Here is a 14,209-nt window from a genome sequence, read left to right as displayed (position 1 = left end):
GCCAGCAATAATGGCGCAGCGTGATCAGTATCACACGAGTATCCAAAATGGCTCCGCAAATCCTGCGATACCAAAAAAACACATAGGGACATACAAACATCGCGAGAGATCAAGCGGGCATGTGATCCCAAGTCCTACAAGACAAGAACCAGGATACGGCCGATCACATGACCCCGGTTGCAGACATGTGATCACTAATCTCGCGAGAGATAAGGTCATGTGACCATGCGGCAGACCCAAAAAAAAGGTGAAAAAAATAAATGCCAGATCCTTTTTGGCGGATGACACCGGAAAGACGGATCCGGCATTTCAATGCATTTTTTGGACTGATCAGGCATTTTCAAGACTGATCAGGATCCTTAGATCAGTCTTACTAATGCCATCAGTTGGAATACGTTTTGCTGGATCCGGCAGGCAGTTCCGGCGACGGAACTGCTTGCCGGATCTCTCTGCCGCAAGTGTGAAAGTAGCCTAATTAGAAAACCAAATAGCCGGTACATCATAACTGTGAGGACACGAGCAGCTCAACCTCAGATATGTATACAGTGTATCACATTAGTGTACAATAGACAAATAAAGAAATAATAAATACCCACAAATCTATATAAGTTTATATATTAAAAAGACAATATCAACTCCAGTGTCGGACTGGGGCACTCAGGGCCCACCAGTGTAACTGATTCTGGGGGCCCACCTTAGGGTTCCTGCACGCAAACTTATTTTTTTTCCATGTCCGTACCGTTCCACTTCACTTCAATGGGTCCGCAAAAAAAAAAAAAAATAGATTCCGTGTGCATTCCGTGTCTGTATGTCCGCATGGCCGTTCTGCAAAATGATAGAACATGTCCTATTATTGTCCACATTACAGACAAGGATAGGACCGTTCTATTAGAGGCCGGCCGTTCTGTTCCGCATAATGTGGAATGCACACACCCGGTATCAAACGGTCGTGTTCATGAGCAATTACAGTGATAACAGAAATATTACAGATGAAGTATGATGGCAGACATTCACAGCAGAATGCACAAACATACATGTGGCAGACTTGACACATATATAGATATCCTGCACTTCAGGACACATGCAGCGCACACCAATCACTCACTGGACACATGTGGGACACAAGACACTTATACGTGGCCCACATGCCACTGATGCATATGTCACGTGCTGCACATACACCTCTGATACATAGATCATATGTAGCACACACCAATCACACATAGGAAACAAGCAATGCACACACCAAGACATTTATGCCTAACCCTAATAAGTGTAGCACAGTTAAAGGGGTTTAAAGGGGTTGTCTCACTTCAGCAATTGGCATTTATCATGTGGAGTAAGTTAATACAAGGCACTTACTAATGTATTGTGATTGTCCATATTGCCTCCCTTCCATCACATTATATACAACACGTATCCGTGGTTTTTACCATTGTGTAATCCAGCAGCGGTGGCCGTGCTTGCACAGTATAGGTAAAGGTGTTTGCCTATGCGCACTTCCAGCCTTTCCTATAGTGTGTAAGCACGGCCACCACTGCTGGATTACACGGTGGTCATAACCACGGACACGCGATGTGTATAATGTGATGGAAAGGAGGCAATATGGAGTATCACAATACTTTAGTAAGTATTAACTGCATGATAAATGCCATTTACTGAAGTGAGACAAACCCTTTAACCCCTTTAAGCATAAATGTCTGGCATGAAATTTACCAAATCGTAACCTCCTCAGATTGCACATAATCTACAGTATATTTAAAAGGGTTGTCCTACCATAATGACCTATCGACTATCTACAGGATAGGTGATAAATATCAGATTGCTGGGGTCTGACTGCTGGAACACCCACTGATCATGAAAAAAGGGGTCCTGAGACATTAAATTACATTACCGCCAACCTATGTACACAAGAGTCTTAAGACCACGTTCCCTGGATCATTGAGGGTCCCAGCAGTCAGACCCCCATCAATCAGACGCTTATCACCTGTCGTGTCATAGCTGTTGGACCTTTTCACATTCCCTATCTTTAAAAGGTTTTCTTTGGGTGTAAAAAAGAAATAAAATAAAAATTAAAATATGGCCCAAAATATGTGTCAAACTAAAATCGAAATGCTCGCCTGTTAAAGAGCCTGTGTCCACTTTTCTAGTCATCCTCTATCCACAGGATCGGGGATAACTAAGTGATCTGTGGGGGTCTGAACGCTGGAGCCCCCACTGATTCCCCTTCTTGATTGAGTGGCAGGTTGAGCATATGCCCTGCCTCTCTATCCATTCTCTATGGGGTCACTAGAGATGGCGGAGTACAGCGCTGGCTATTTCCAGTGGTCCCAAAGAGAACAAATGAGGCAGCAGGGCGGATGTGTGGCCTGCCACACCATCAAAAAGGGGAAACAAGGCCCATTCCTGGAGTCAGTGGGGGATCGCAGAATCGGACCCCACTGATCATATAGTTATGCACTATGGTGTGAAAAGGATACCTGAAAACCTGGACAACCCCTTTAAATCCTCCACCAGTATCTCTTTACATGGCAGCAGTGATGCCTGTAAATACGGAATATCATCACTGCCGCCATGTAAACCATTCGTGCCAATACTGGAGAACGTGGCGCACTGTGCAGAATTTTTCGGGCATAAGTCCAACCCCCTTTGCAGGTCATAACCTTTAACAAAGCCCAAGCAAAGGCGCAAGAGGAGTAATGTGAGCAAAGGGCACAAACGGAGGGTCATAACTGGAACAGAGGCATTAGGGTCACTTGAGGCAGGGTAGTAGTGTGGATCCTGGAGCAGGGGTAACTGAAGAAGAGGCAATATTAGCTGGGCATTTAGAGTGGGGGCATCTGGAGCTGGGGCACTAATGGGGGTGCACCTAAAGCAGAGGCATTAGGGTCGCCTGAGGCAGTGTAATAGTGGTGATCCTGGAGCAGAGGTATTAGGGGGCAACTGGAAAATATGCAATATTAGGGGTGCATTTAGAGTGTGGGCATTGGGGGGCATCTGGAGCTGGGACACTTATGAGGGTGCACCTAAAGCAGAGGCATTGGGGGGACCTAGGGTAGAGTCCCCCCAATGCCACTCTGAACTCTGCAGAGAGAAGCGCACATTCATAGATCTGTGTCTGCAATAAACACATCCCCTATTTCCCCCTTACAGTCTCCTACAGCTCACTACTGTCACACACCTGAGAAATCAGCACAGAGTCCTTCTCTCCAGTAGCCAGTTTTCTGACAGCAGGGAGGGCAGGAGGATGGCCAGACATGTTCTCTCCTCCTTCACTGCCAGCAGCCGGGAAGTTTAGAAGATACTGCGGGGCCTCCTGTACAATTTACACCGCTGTGCGATACTGCCACCTAGTGGCTACAATAATTATCTCTCCTGAGAAACAAGAGAAATATTTATTCCCCCGTCTTATATCCGGGCGCAGGAGACTGGGGTCCCACCGAGGAATCCTCCGCCTCCCAGTGGGCCAGTCCAAGCCTGATCAAGTCCATGTCCCGAAATTCATTGTATAAATATAAAGTATAAATTGCTCAATAAAATTCTCAATATAGTGAAGAACATGAATAATGAAATATATATAGTGGAAATTGGAGGGCACTTAATTATCTGGTGTCACACAGAGTACTCTAGTGTATGTTAGTATAAACACATTTATTAACAAAAAATTTAAATTCATAAAAAATACACATAAAACACACCGTACAGGTAACGGATCAAATCTCCTATCTAGTAAATCAATGCACTGTTGATATTTGTAGTATCCTTAATCAAAAACTAATATTCATTTATTTTGTAGTGGTTTGTTCAGAAAATTATGATAACTATCTGTTATAGGATAAATGAAGCAGAAAAAGATTCTGAATATTGGTAAGTATAATATCTTAATTGATCATATTATCAATTATAGGTTCTCCGCTATAATCCATATTTCTATAGTTGATTAATATAAAAAATAAAATCAGAAATGATACAAAGAAAACAAAATATTGTCTAATTCAGTTTCGTGCATGTACACTGCTCAAAAAAATAAAGGGAACACAAAAATAACACATCCTAGATCTGAATTAATAAAATATTCTTCTGAAATACTTTGTTCTTTACATAGTTGAATGTGCTGACAACAAAATCACACAAAAAAAAAAAAAATGGAAATTCAATTTTTCAACCCATGGAGGTCTGGATTTGGAGTCACACTCAAAATTAAAGTGGAAAAACACACTACAGGCTGATCCAACTTTGATGTAATGTCCTTAAAACAAGTCAAAATGAGGCTCAGTAGTGTGTGTGGCCTCCACGTGCCTGTATGACCTCCCTACAATGCCTGTGCATGCTCCTGATGAGGTGGCGGACGGTCTCCTGAGGGATCTCCTCCCAGACCTGGACTAAAGCATCTGCCAACTCCTGGACAGTCTGTGGTGCAACGTGACGTTGGTGGATAGAGCGAGACATGATGTGCTCAATTGGATTCAGGTCTGGGGAACGGGCGGGCCAGTCCATAGCATCAATGCCTTCGTATTGCAGGAACTGCTGACACACTCCAGCCACATGAGGTCTAGCATTGTTTTGCATTAGGAGGAACCCAGGGCCAACCGCACCAGCATATGGTCTCACAAGGGGTCTGAGGATCTCATCTCGGTACCTAATGGCAGTCAGGCTACCTCTGGCGAGCACATGGAGGGCTGTGCGGCCCTCCAAAGAAATGCCACCCCACACCATTACTGACCCAATGCCAAACCGGTCATGCTGGAGGATGTTGCAGGCAGCAGAACGTTCTCCACGGCGTCTCCAGACTCTGTCACATGTGCTCAGTGTGAACCTGCTTTCATCTGTGAAGAGCACAGGGCGCCAGTGGCGAATTTGCCAATCTTGGTGTTCTCTGGCAAATGCCAAACGTCCTGCACGGTGTTGGGCTGTAAGCCCAACCCCCACCTGTGGACGTCGGGCCCTCATATCACCCTCATGGAGTCTGTTTCTGACCGTTTGAGCAGACACATGACCATTTGTGGCCTGCTGGAGGTCATTTTGCAGGGCTCTGGCAGTGCTCCTCCTGTTCCTCCTTGCACAAAGGCGGAGGTAGCGGTCCTGCTGCTGGGTTGTTGCCCTCCTACGGCCTCCTCCACGTCTCCTGATGTACTGGCCTGTCTCCTGGTAGCGCCTCCATGCTCTGGACACTACGCTGACAGACACAGCAAACCTTCTTGCCACAGCTCGCATTGATGTGCCATCCTGGATAAGCTGCACTACCTGAGCCACTTGTGTGGGTTCTAGACTCCGTCTCATGCTACCACTAGAGTGAAAGCACCGCCAGCATTCAAAAGTGACCAAAACATCAGCCAGGAAGCATAGGAACTGAGAAGTGGTCTGTGGTCACCACCTGCAGAACCACTCCTTTATTGGGGGTGTCTTGCTAATTGCCTATAATTTCCACCTGTTGTCTATCCCATTTGCACAACAGCATGTGAAATTGATTGTCACTCAGTGTTGCTTCCTAAGTGGACAGTTTGATTTCACAGAAGTGTGATTGACTTGGAGTTACATTGTGTTGTTTAAGTGTTCCCTTTATTTTTTTGAGCAGTGTATATAGGATCAGCTGGACCCAATGCTAAGTATAAGTTCAGTTCTTAGGTGACAGACAATGGGTCAGTCTCTGATAATGCTGAGTTGCTCATATATTTGGCAGGTAAGGGCAGACTGCAAGATTCATATATATTAAAAATCTTATTCAATGTGTGGCCACAGCAGTATGCATGAATCACTGATATACTTATAATGTAGCAGCGTCAATAATAAAGTTGTAACGTGTTAGCAACTTGATACTCCATATGGTCTTGGTAGTGACCTGTATGTAGAAGACCGCTGTGTAGAGAGGTTGCAGTCTCTTTTAAATCAACTCGATATTAATTGAGTGGCAATAGTAACAACTCACAGTGTGTATAACAACACTTAGTAATGATAATGGTTACGTTACCACTCCTTAGGATCACACGCAGTGTTTGCGTCCAGGCTAGAGTTGCTTTACCCTGACCGCTGGGTATAGTCCGTGCGCTTGTACAGCGTCTCATGTGATCGGGAGCTGGTACTTTGAGTCACCATGTGGTATCCAGAATACAACCTGGCGTGGAACACTTGGCCGCAAAGGAGCAATATATACGGCTTGTTGTTGCTCTGTTGAAGTAGGCAAATATCCGATTTAGAAATATATGACTGCAGTCAGTCTGTGGCCTTTCCTATTGTTTGCTGCTCATAGAAAATCATACCAACCTAACGCTAACCTATCTATGCCATATGAGCAATTACGGATAGGGGCATAGAGTCCGACACACAGCCAACAACTCCCAGTTGCCTCCAGCGTGAAATCACACATACAATGGGAGGAGGGAGGAGGCTGTGAGTCCCACCTATCACCGGCTCATGTGACGCAGGCCACACAGGTGCACCTGAATGTTACCATTAAACCAAAATCAAGGCACATTCAAACCTAGAGTTGCCACACCTCAAGGCATGCATGTACAAACAAAATAACATGGTCATAAAAGGCAGAAAGATGCTCAAAACCCCATATGCTGTTGTGCATATATAATCGGAGGAGCAAATCCTGCACATGTGATCCGTTGCTAACAGCAATCCCCAGCAAAAATGCATACAATGGAGGATGCCCGCAGCGGACCACATGTACCACAAGGACATCCTACACAGGGGAGCCAAATGTTTGGATCTAATTGGCTATATAACGCAAACATTTACAAAGAAAAAATGGTGCACTACAATGGAAAATGCAATTGACAATATATGGCTAAACCCTCACACTGATATTAAAATGAGACTTTCGCCAATATATTCTTATATCAAGAACATACCGGAGCCCGCGCACCCCGTCAAGGTCTCTCAAAGTGGCACGAATAATGAAATAAGTGCAAAGAAGACAGACATAATAAAGTGTTTATTGTGCGAAAGTGCAGGTGCAAATAGTGCAAACATGCAGTGGCAAAGTGAAATATTACTAAACATTTCTAACCACACAATAGTGTTTTAATAGTGTAAAAGGGAGAAGAGCAAGATGTGCAAGGACACCCTGCGCACAGATGTCCCCACCCAACTCCTCACTCCATTAATGAAAACAGGACAATAAAAAAATTACACAAATTTAAATAAAAAAAACTTTTTTCTTATGTGTCAAATATCAAAACTAAGACATTTATCCAAATATTAATAAAAAAAACTATACAATTCATATATAAATTAAAAAAAATAATGAATTGCCAAATCATAAATAAATCAATAGTATACATCATATACATAGAATATCCAGAGACAAGTCAATATTATCCATTGCAAACAAAAAAATATCAAATCGGTTATCCATCACTCAGTGTCAACCAGAAAATACAATAAGGTAAGTGGAATCTAAAAAGAATAAAGATAAAAAATAAAAATAAAAATAAAGACCCTCCAAAAATAACATCCGGCATCAAGTGGGGCCACCCATATTGTTCAAAAGCAGGAAGAACCAAGGAATAGCAGGGAAAAAATGAATCTCAATTCCACCCATTTTTTATTAATTTCACGGGGATTTCACTCAGACAGGGAGGTATTCCCATCAGAGGAATGGGGCAAAACTATTATATTCATTAAGACCCCTAGAGGATAGCGTACCAAGTTTATGAATCCATTGGGTTTCTTTCTGTGCTAACTGTCGTTTCCAGTCACCTCCTCGAATAATCTGATAGATCTGATCGATAACCCTCACCCTGAGGAGATCACCATTACTATAATGTTTAAGTCTAAAATGTCTTAGTAGAGACTTAAGACTCGAGATGAATTCGCTATCTGCGGCTGCAAAAATATCCCGTACATGTTCACGTACCCGTTTTTTATAAATTCTCGGGTAGTCATCCCAACATATACCTTCCCGCATGGACAAGTGGCATGATAAATGACTCCAATTGTCGAGCAGTCAATCTTATGGGTGATCTTATATATATGCAGAGGCGTAACTTGAGCATTTGGCACCCACTGCGAACCCTTTGTTTGGCACACACCCCCCCCCCTGTCCCCAGAATACACCACATGCCCCCCTCACAGATTAACCCCCCCCCCCATGTCCCCAGAATACACCACATGCCTCCTTCACAGATTAACCCCCCCATGTCCCCAGAGTACACCACATGCCCCCCTCACAGATTAACCCCCCCATGTCCCCAGAATACACCACATGCCCCCCTCACAGATTAACCCCCCCATGTCCCCAGAATACACCACATGCCCCCCCTCACAGATTAACCCCCCCCCCCCATGTCCCCAGAATACACCACATGCCCCCCTCACAGATTACCCCCCCCCCCATGTCCCCAGAATACACCACATGCCCCCCTCACAGATTACCCCCCCCCATGTCCCCAGAATACACCACATGCCCCCCTCACAGATTACCCCCCCCCATGTCCCCAGAATACACCACATGCCCCCCTCACAGATTAACCCCCCCCCATGTCCCCAGAATACACCACATGCCGCCCTCACAGATTAACCCCCCCATGTCCCCAGAATACACCACATGCCCCCTCACAGATTAACCCCATGTCCCCAGAATACACCACATGCCCCCCTCACAGATTAACCCCATGTCCCCAGAATACACCACATGCCCCCCTCACAGATTAACCCCCCCCATGTCCCCAGAATACACCACATGCCCTCCTCACAGATTACCCCCCCATGTCCCCAGAATACACCACATGCCCCCCTCACAGATTACCCCCCATGTCCCCAGAATACACCACATGCCCCCCTCACAGATTAACCCCCCCCCCATGTCCCCAGAATACACCACATGCCCCCCTCACAGATTAACCCCCCCCCATGTCCCCAGAATACACCACATGCCCCCCCTCACAGATTAACCCCCCCCATGTCCCCAGAATACACCACATGCCCCTCTTCACAGATCTGTAACCTGCCTCCTCATGTATGCGCTCCTATGGACTCTAGCTCTGCAGCACATCCAGGCACACACAGCTCCTCCTCCTTCACAAGCTCCTGCAGTCTGGGTTTATAAGCACTTCCCACACTTGACCATGTGACCATGAAGGAGCATGTGAGTCACATTGAAAAATGTGATACGTTTTAGGATGCAAGTGGCAAGCATATATAATATATGCTTGCCACTTGCATCCTAAAACGTATCACATTTTTCAATGTTTGGACATGCTACACATTTTCCACAGGGGGAACACCACCATTTTGGGCCTTTAGAGCCAAAGACTCTACCAGGTCTCTCACCTTATGAACAAGAATGTCCCTCAAGTTATCAGATCTACGATAGGACAATGCCAGTTTCTCAGGTATATATTCACAAAGATCCACATCAGTTCTCAGGATTGGCCAAAATTTTGTCAAGGCTTGTCGGACTAGGTCGCACCTGGAATTAAAATTGGTGATGAATCAAATGGAATTCACAGTTTTGTTTTTTCTCTTACTATGTAGCAACGCCTCACGATTGCTGTTTACTGCCATCCTTAAGGCCTTCTTAATAGATCTATTACTATAACCTCGTTCCTGTAACCTGCCAGTAAGTTCACATGCCTCATCTGAACAAATCCGTTTTAGCCATAAGAACTGTCCTACAGGAATGTTGTTAATTAAATGGTGAGGGTGGGCCGAGGATGCATGTAACACTGTGTTGGTCGCTGTGGGTTTCCTATATTGATCAGTTTGAATATATCCCATAGGGTCCACCAATAATTCCACATCTAGAAAATCCATCTTCTGTTTGCTATATTTATATGTCAACTTAATGTTATAAAAATTCCTGTTCAATGTAGCCATAAATTCCTAATCAAAATATCGTCAATGTATCTGGTCCAAAATTGGACCCTATCCATTGATCGTACTGGATTGGACATAAAAAATCTCGCGTTCCCATTGGCCCAAAAATAAATTTGCATATGACGGCGCAAAGGCCGATCCCATGGCCGTACCCTGCAATTGAAGATAAAAACTCTACTTAAACACAAAAAAATGAGGTGTTAAGGCAAACTCCAGTGCTCGACAAATAAACACACTGAGTTTTGAATCTAGACTGCTCATCTGCACCGTACGAGCCACTGCTGTGATCCCATCTGAATGTCTGATGGATGTGTATAAGGATTCGACTTCGCACGTAACAAGAAGCATGTCTGATTGAATATGAATACCGTAGATTTTCCTTAAAAGATCAGAGCTGTCTTTAGTATAAGATGGTAAAAATTCCACATGTTCTGTATATTGCAGAACCGTCACATGGATGTGGACAGCACATGGGTGAAATCTGTGTGCTGTGCAAATGTTTTACAGAGACATAAAAATGAATGGGTCCACGTGCGATCCCCAAAAAATGCGGATCGGATGCTGACCCAAACTACAGTCATGTGCTTTATACCTAAGTCACATGCAACGTCACTTCATTTACATCTTAGTATATATATATATATATATACAGTACAGACCAAAAGTTTGGACACACCTTCTCATTCAAAGAGTTTTCTTTATTTTTATGACTATGAAGGCATCAAAACTATAAATTAACACATGTGGAATTATATACATAACAAACAAGTGTGAAACAACTGAAAATATGTCATATTCTAGGTTCTTCAAAGTAGCCACCTTTTGCTTTCATTACTGCTTTGCACACTCTTGGCATTCTCTTGATGAGCTTCAAGAGGTAGTCCCCTGAAATGGTCTTCCAACAGTCTTGAAGGAGTTCCCAGAGATGCTTAGCACTTGTTGGCCCTTTTGCCTTCACTCTGCGGTCCAGCTTACCCCAAACCATCTCGATTGGGTTCAGGTCCGGTGACTGTGGAGGCCAGGTCATCTGGCGCAGCACCCCATCACTCTCCTTCATGGTCAAATAGCCCTTACTTTCAAAGTTTTCCCAATTTTTCGGCTGACTGACTGACCTTCATTTCTTAACCCCTTAAGGACACAGCCTTTTTACACCTTAGGACCAGGCCATTTTTTGAAAATCTGACCAGAGTCCCTTTAAGTGCTGATAACTTTAAAACGCTTTGACTTATCCAGGCCGTTCTGAGATTGTTTTTTCGTCACATATTGTACTTCATGACACTGGTAAAATGGAGTCAAAAAAATAATTTTTTTTGCACCAAAAAATACCTAATTTAACAAAGATTTGGAAAAATTTGCAAATTTCAAAGTTTCATTTTCTCTACTTCTGTAATACATAGTAATACCCCCAAAAATTGTGATGACTTTACATTCCCCATATGTCTACTTCATGTTTGAATTGTTTTGGGAATGATATTTTATTTTTTGGGGATGTTATAAGGCTTAGAAGTTTAGAAGCAAATCTTGAAATTTTTCAGAAATTTACAAAAACTCAATTTTTAGGGACCAGTTCAGGTCTCAAGTCACTTTGCGAGGCTTACATTATAGAAACCACCCAAAAATGACCCCATCTAAGAAACTACACCCCTCAAGGTATTCAAAACTGATTTTGCATACGTTGTTAACCCTTTAGGTGTTGCACAAGAGTTATTGGCAAATGGGGAGGAAATTTGAGAATTTCATTTTTTTGTCTAATTTTTCATTTTAACCCATTTTTTCCACTAACAAACCAAGGGTTAACAGCCAAACAAGACTGTATCTTTATTGCCCTGACTCTGCCGTTTACAGAAACACCCAATATGTGGCCGTAAACTACTGTACGGCCACACAGCGGGGCGTAGAGGGAAAGGTGCGCCGTATGGTTTTTGGAAGGCTGATTTTTATGGACCGGTTTATTTACACCATGTCCCATTTGAAGCCCCCTGATGCACCCCTAGAGGAGAAACTCCCTAAAAGTGACCCCATCTAAGAAACTACACCCCTCAAGGTATTCAAAACTGATTTTACATACGTCGTTAACCCTTTAGGTGTTGCACAAGAGTTATTGGCAAATGGCGATGAAATTTGAGAATTTCATTTTTTTGCCTAATTTTCCATTTTAACCCATTTTTTCCACTAACAAAGCAAGGGTTAACAGCCAAACAAGACTGTATCTTTATTGCCCTGACTCTGCTGTTTACAGAAACACCCAATATGTGGCCGTAAACTACTGTACGGGCACACAGCGGGGCGTAGAGTGAAAGGTGCGCCGTTTGGTTTTTGGAGGGCTGATTTTGCTGGACTGTTTTTTTGGCACCATGTCCCATTTGAAGCCCCCCTGATGCACCCCTAGATTATAAACTCCATAAAAGTGACCCCATCTAAGAAACTAAGCCCCTCAAGGTATTCAAAACTGATTTTACAGACTTTGTTAACCCTTTAGGTGTTGCACAAGATTTAATGGAAAATAGAGATACAATTTCAAAATTTCACTTTTTTGGCAGATTTTCCATTTTAATATTTTTTTTCCAGTTACAAAGCAAGGGTTAACAGCCAAACAAAACTCATTATTTATGGCCCTAATTCTGTAGTTTACAGAAACACCCCATATGTGGTCGTAAACCGCTGTACGGGCACACGGCAGGGCGCAGAAGGAAAGGAACACCATATGGTTTTTGGAAGGCAGGTTTTGCTGGACTGTTTTTTTTTACACCATGTCCCATTTGAAGCCCCCCTGATGCACCCCTAGAGTAGAAACTCCAAAAAAGTGACCCCATTTTAGAAACTACGGGATAGGGTGGCAGTTTTGTTGGTACTAGTTTAGGGTACATATGATTTTTGGTTGCTCTATATTACACTTTTTGTGCGGCAAGGTAACAAGAAATAGCTTTTTTGGCACCGTTTTTTTTTTTGTTATTTACAACATTCATCTGACAGGTTAGATCATGTGGTAATTTTATAGAGCAGGTTGTCACGGACGCGGCGATACCTAATATGTATACAATTTTTTTTATTTATGTAAGTTTTACACAATGATTTCATTTTTAAAACCAAAAAAATGTTTTAGTGTCTCCATAGTCTAAGAGCCATAGTTTTTTCAGTTTTTGGGCGATTATCTTAAGTAGGGTCTCATTTTTTGCGGGATGAGATGACGGTTTGATTGGCATCTATTTTTGGGTGCATATGACTTTTTGATTGCTTGCTATTACACTTTTTGTGACGTAAGATGACAAAAAATGGCTTTTTTTACACCATTTTTTTTTTTTTTTTTTACGGTGGTCATCTGAGGGGTTAGATCATGTGATATTTTTATAGAGCCGGGCGATACGGACGCGGCAATACCTAATATGTATACTTTTTTTTTATTTATGTAAGTTTTACACAATGATTTCATTTTTGAAACAAAAAAAAATGATGTTTTAGTGACCCATAGTCTAAGAGCCATAGTTTTTTCAGTTTTTGGGCGATTATCTTGGGTAGGGTATGATTTTTGCGGGATGAGATGACGGTTTGATTGTTACAATTTTGGCGTACATGCAACTTTTTTGATCACTTTTATTACCTTTTTTGGGAAGTAAGGTGGGCAAAATTTCAATTTCATCATAGTTTTTTATTTTTTATTTTTATGGTGTTCACCGTTCGGGTAAAGTAACATGACCGTTTTATAGATCAGGTCGTTACGGACACGGCGATACCAAACATGTGTAGGGAATTTTATTTTTTTCATTTTTTTATCAGTGATAAATGTGTTTTTTGATTTTTACTTTTTTTTCACTTTTATTCACTTTTTTTTGACCCAGACCCACTTGGTTCTTGAAGATCCAGTGGGTCTGATGTCTGTATAATACAGTACAGAACAATATATATTGTACTGCACTATATTGTACTTACACTGAACAGATCTATGCCTTTCAGCACAGATCTGTTCAGCACCATGGACAGCAGGACGCCTGAGAGGCGTCCTGTTGCCATGGGAACCTTCCCCGTCTGCTCAGAACTTCGCAGACGGGGAAGGGTAAGGAGGGGATCTCTCGGGGGGCTGTCTGGGGGCTCTCTCCCTCTCCATCGGGGGGCTGCAAAGGCACAGCAGCCCCCCGATGGGAGAGGGAGGGAGCTCCCTGCGCTGTTAACCTTTTCCATACAGCGGTCCGTACGGACCGCTGTATGGAAAGGGTTAAACGGCTGACATCGCATCGCAGATGTCAGCCGTTTTTTACCAGGGTGCCAGCAATGTGCTGGCACCCTGGTATACCCACTGAACACCAATGAATTTTCAAGGGGAGGCCGGGCGGCAGTGATCGGAACAACACATGACGTACCGGTACGTCATGTGTCCTTAAGTACCAGG

Source organism: Bufo bufo, chromosome 2 (assembly GCF_905171765.1).
Source record: "Bufo bufo chromosome 2, aBufBuf1.1, whole genome shotgun sequence".
Lineage (NCBI taxonomy): Eukaryota > Metazoa > Chordata > Amphibia > Anura > Bufonidae > Bufo > Bufo bufo.
Note: the sequence above shows the minus strand (reverse complement) of the source record.